The following is a 6,039-nucleotide window of genomic DNA, read 5'->3' on the forward strand; positions in this document are numbered from 1 at the left end:
ACTGCCTTACAAGGCTGCCGCAGGCACCGCCAGCCTATGGACGCAGCTCGACCCAGGGCGCGGTCGTCTGTGGAGCTGTGGAGCGTGGGAACCAGGCGGTGGTTGGGGAAGAGCTAGTGGGGCACACCTGGCCCTGGGGCACCGGGGGTGCGGCCAGTCCCAAAGGGGAAGCTGAGGCTGGTGGCGCAGTTGCAGCCTACACTGAACACAGCCGGTTGCTGATTCCTACATGCGCGGAGAGCTAGATGCACGTGATGAGATGCTGGCCGCTCCGGTTACCTGTATGAGAAAGATCCCGAGAGTCTGCTGATTTTCCTTCCTTCTAAGGATACTTGCCACGGGATCTCTACCCCGCTGACTCTGTGGTGAGGTCATGGCCGCACTGCCTCAGTAGAGCTGGCTCTGTAGAAGATTATGGGCTTGGTAAGGTGGGGCAGCGGGGCTGGAGGCAGAGGCTTTGGTGCAATAGACTCCCCAGCCCTCCAGGTTGGCTCAGGGTTCAGCCTCTGACTTCAGCTCAGACTCTAACCAAGTCAACCCAAAGGGGAGTGTGTGTGTGTGTGTGTGTGTGTGTGTGTGTGTGTGTGTGTGTGTGTGTACTGATGAGTGTCTGACAAATTAACTCATGTTTGAGGGAACCTTGTTCTGAAATTTCAGAAACGAGACCCACATTGGCACTTGGAGCAGTTTACCCCTCCCCCATGGTGGTCTCTGACTCTCCAATCCTTCAGACTACCTGCTTTCTTCAACTACTCAAAAATGACTAAAGTCACATCTAATTCTTGCTCTCCTGCGAATTCCCACTATGGAAGTCATATGAGTACAGGACCGTGGGGTATGAGGAATGGAGAGCCACACCCAGGCTCTCTTCTGTCACTCAGCTCTTCTTTATGAGATCCTGGCTTGGCCACTTGTCTTATGTCCCACAAAGCTCCAAGCCCTGTCATCCCCTGGAAATCAAAATGTGAGCAAAGTACTGAAAAACTGGCATTTATGTTTATGTCCCTACTAGCATATTTTCAAAAGATGACTATGTTTTAATTTTATTTTTATTGTTGTATGTAGATAGCCTGTTTGTCAACATGCATGCCAGGTGCCCTCGGGTTCCAGATGGGTATGTTAGATGCTTTAGAACTGGAGTTACAGGTAATTGTGAGATGCCCAATGTGGCTGCTGGGAACCAAACCCAGGTCCTCTGCAGACTTATATCAATACTATAAAGTTCTGGAGGACTTGCTGTTAACAATGATAGTCCAAGATGTCAGCTTGATGAGCCTTAGGGTTCCGATGATGTCTTCTGACCTGACTCCCGACAGCATGGCAGCTGCTGAAGCCACAAGCATCTCACAAGCAGACAGCCTGTACAGGGGACCTGCACCAAATCTGGATGGAAGTGCCTCTGGTGAGCATCCCTCCACAGTGACCCAGCAAAACACCTCTGCTGGGGTGATGGTGGGCCCCAAATTCACTACAGTGGAACCTCAAAATGTGACCTTATGTGTAAACAGGATCTTGGTCTGAGGGTATAGTTCAGTGGAAAAGGCTCCTTCCTACCTGGATCCCCAGGACCACAAAAAGTACATGAAGGGTGTCTGCATATGAAATTAGTGTCTGTTCTTCAGATGAAACCTTGTCCTAGATTATCCTAGTGGACCCTAAATCCAGTAACAAGTGTGTGTCCACATGACCCTGCAGCATCAGAGTACCTAAGCAGACCACTATGTCCAGGTTTCCAGAGGTGCAAATGGGGCAGACCAAGGTAAGGTCCAGTGTGGGCTCCCACAGTCCAGCTGTCTTCTTTGTGACCCAGGCCTCGGGGAGATACCTACACCAGAGCAGTAGCCTGGCCAAGATGGGTCCTATTAGAACAGCATGGAGTTCAGGGAGGGGATAACCTTTAAAGTCTGAGGACAGTGGCTCGGGGAATAGGAGCTATGCTGAGGCACTGGCAGGTTTCCAGGTGGATTGCACAGGCATTTCTGAGGGCCTCAGCAGCAGTGTCCTAGGAACATGCTACAGGATTCTCCATCAGGGTCACACAGAGACCAGAAGGTACAGCCTTCTGCAAGGGCCTACTGGGTGTAGTCCTAGTAGGCTTGGAAATGCAGCCCACTGTGGGAGAGCAACTAGTGCCTCAGAGTCTCCAAGAAAACAGTTCCAGAGATTTGCTACTACATGGCAGGAACCTTTGTTGACAGTCTTTGTGTCTCTAAAGTCCTGAGGTAGACACATTAAGTCATCTGCTGCTGCTGGCAGCCCTAGCGTGGACCTAGCCTGAATTCTAGTGTATCTTCTGGTGGATTCTGTAGGATATATGTCTCCCAAGCCAAATCACATCTCTTTGTAGGTGTGAGCAGCTTGATGAGGTCTGGTAGGCCCTATATAGGTGGCTTCCTAGTCCTTCTGATCCTTATGGGGACTAGGCAGACTGGTGACATGAGCAGAAGGGGTCCCAGGCTCAGCAACAAAAGAACAGTACTGCTAAAGGCAAAGGCTGACTCTGCATGGGTTAGAGCCTTGCCAGCCATGGAGTTGGGTCTTTCTTTGCAAGTACACACAGGGATGTACACAGGCCTCAAGCCAAGACAGTTCCAGGAAAGTGATAAGGGTAGCTGGAATGTGGGGTATGGGGACTGTTCTGAGGATGAAGGACTGTGAGGATGCTCTTACTATTGGGAAAAGCTTGACATATTTCAAACCATCATAGACAGATATGGCCAGTTTCTTTTCATACCACTGCTGAAGGTGCCAGGGAGGCCCTGCCTATGGCCTTCACTGACAATGAGCCGTGAGCAAATTTCAGCCCCTAAGTGGCTGTCAAACATGACAGCTAGACTGAGACCAGGGGTCTCATAGCTCTGGGCCTGGGCCAGAGGTTAAACTCCAAGGGAAGAGAGGAGTACCTAGCCTTGGGGCCTTGCCAATCCTCTGCTCACCTTGTGAGCTTGCCTTGTGAGCAAGCAGGCCTGAAGATGGCAAAGTGTCCTCCCTGCATACCACCCTACATCTTTCTTCCCATATGGGGCCAAATTTAGAGACCCTTAAACAAGGATCTGCTTTGGGCCTCAGCTTAATTTCTATCTAGCACTGCTCCATGCAGAGAACTTGTCTCCTAGAATCACAGGCAGGGTTAGGTTGTCATTGAGTTACAGTGTAGGCCGGTCAAGGTGTCACAGAAAATTCTATTAATAGGCGAGCTTCTCTAAGCCTGGGGTTCTGCTAACTGTCCCCCTTACCAGCCACAGTACTACTCCAGGTTGACTTTGACCCCCAGAAATCCCATCTGAGACTGAGAAGAAGCATGTTGGAGGCAGCTTGGCCCACAGAGCACAGAGATGGACACTGGGGGTATCTGAGCCAGCCCAACAAACCCTTCTGTCCTGGCCAGTGGTTCTCATTGAACTTCTCCATGACAAAGTTACATTATCACCTATGGAAAACATTTATACATCCCATTAGCTAAAATATCACATTTTATTTTTCGGCTATAACTCTACAAATTTAATTTTAAAATGTTTCAAGTTTTAAGAACCTAAAGTTTTGCTTCTTCTGGCTAAAAACATTCTTGACCACACAGCCTCAAGGCTAGGCATAGTGTCCCCCTCCGCAAGAGATAACTCAGCTTGTGTGAATTGCATTTGTAGCCATGAATGAAACCTATGGAGACAAAATGTGGCTCAGACTGGCTGCAGACACCCATCCTGCTACAAGAGTTTTTAAGCGCTTCCTACTTCCCGGGAGCACACACTGAAATTTGCCTATGCAGCCTTGTCCTGGGATTCCAGTCACACTGGTCAACAATGGGAGCTCAGCTCTAATGGAAGATGAGATCTAAATGGAGCTACAGTAACCTGTCGTGGCCAGGAAGTCTCCATCCCTGTAGAAGGAGGGGCACTGTCAGCCAGTTCCACCTTTCCTCCTAAAGCCATAGCTGTGATGTAGAGAATGGTATCTTTGTACTCTACCCCATGCTGGACATCTACTATATCCTGACAAAAGACCACTCACCTTCCTTAGTGGGGGGGGGGGGTTTACAGGCCTGAAGGCCCCTGCTGTTGTTTGAAATGTGTGGTTCACAGCCTACTCAATAACAGAAGGAGCCTGAGTGTGTCTGAGCAACGCTTTGCTCGTGAGCAATATTTATAAAGACATGTAGTCTTCACTAAGATATGTGAATACTGTCACAAAGGGCTTCCCAGCAAGATGGAGTCCTCTCTCCCTATGAAGTAACGCAAGACAGATGTCTGAAAGCAAGACAGCAAAGGACTATGGTCTCTGAAAGAGGAACAGCCAGCTCTAATAGCTCCCCAACTGTGGAGTAGAGTGGAAAACCCAGGCAGTGATCTCCAAGTTGGGAAAACCATGAGACCTGGGAGAGGGAACATCATAAGGTCCTTTAAGTGTTCAGCTGAGCACAGATCACTCAGACAAAGGGGAAAACCATCTAATCCTGGAAGAGAAGGTGAGAGCATATCAGAGAGAGCAAGGCTGCGACAGAATCCTACCTGACAAGTTAGGAGGCTCAAAACCAATGTTCACTAAAACTGAACTGCAGGAGTGTGTGGTTTCACAGACTGGGTAGTCACTCTTGAATGACCTCCACTCTCATCTTATCTATAACTTAATAGCAAGGCACAAAAAGACCAAACTGTTTTTAAACAATTATATCAAGGATAATAATATAGAATATAGAAATAGCCAACTCCAAGAAAAGGTAAGCTTCATATATTCTGGCATCTAACCAAAAATATTAGGCAAAGTGGCAAGAAAATCTGACCCATACTTAAGATACAAAGCAATTTACCAACCCTAGACCAACATAAGGGCATTTTAAAAGTATCATAACTATTTCCTCCTGTTTGGGAAATGCAAAGATCCAATCAAATTTCTAGAGGTGAGAACTATATACATGCAATGAATACACTGGATGGGATGAGTAATAAAGTCACTTTTCAGGAAGGAAAGACCATCCATGTGAGCCTAGAGTTTTATCAGCTTTTCACAAGGAAAAAAAAGAAGAGACCTGGGTGATTACCCAGGTGATATGTCACCAAATATATGATTAGTTCAAGAAGAAAAGCAAGGTGAACAGTTCTGAAGTTGCCCTCTAGCCTAAACACACACACACACACACACACACACACACACACACACACACACACACACACACACACCCTAGAGACAGACACAGAGAATATGAAAAAGAAAGAATATAAATGCATTATGGTACACTGTTAAATGGAAATCTTAAAAATAATCATGGGAAGGAAGTAAAGTCCTGAGCTGGGCCTGGACACCAGGTAAGAAAGAAAGACAGTACCATGAGAGCTACCAGAAGCCAGCTCTGATGAATGGACTTTGGGGTTCTGTACACATTTTGATCTTTTTTGCATATATTTTGGTTGATCTTAAAATTGTAGGTAGCTGACTCAGATCATGAGTTAAGTTTATGTCTCTATTAGGCAGAGATTACACTGGCCCCTCCTGCTTAGAGTACAGTGCTGGTATGCAGCTCTGTCCCTAACTTTCAGCTCTCATCCAAGAAGCCCTGCCATCAGGTGACCCCACTTCCCTAAGCTCTCTCTTCTCCAGCCTCTGGAAGGTCTCTTCATTTTTTGTAGACCCCAGATGTAAATGAAAGTCTGTTTTTATGCATAAGCTAGTAATTTTACAGCACACAATTTACTATATAGCCTGGACCCTCCCTTTTAAAATCTTAGTTTTTAAACCTTGTCCATGTTCCAGACTCAGGTACCCTGACCTGGAACAATATTGCAGAGTACATATGCCGCTCTTATATTCCTCTTTAGTCAGGCATCCCTGGAGCCCATCCATCTCTTTCTAGAGAACTTTCTGTTTGTGAATTCTGAGATCACCCTTTGGAAACCAGAGGTTGGCCTCTTCCTCTTTTAGAGGAAGGTTGGAGGTTAGGTTGGTAGTGAGCCATCCCCCAGTCCCTGGGATTCTATGTATTCAGAGAGTCACTTGCCATGAGCCAGGGCAGCAGCTGAGGCCACAGGTCATAGTCACACATTCACC

The sequence above is a fragment of the Peromyscus maniculatus genome, chromosome 15 (genome assembly GCF_049852395.1).
Source record: "Peromyscus maniculatus bairdii isolate BWxNUB_F1_BW_parent chromosome 15, HU_Pman_BW_mat_3.1, whole genome shotgun sequence".
Lineage (NCBI taxonomy): Eukaryota > Metazoa > Chordata > Mammalia > Rodentia > Cricetidae > Peromyscus > Peromyscus maniculatus.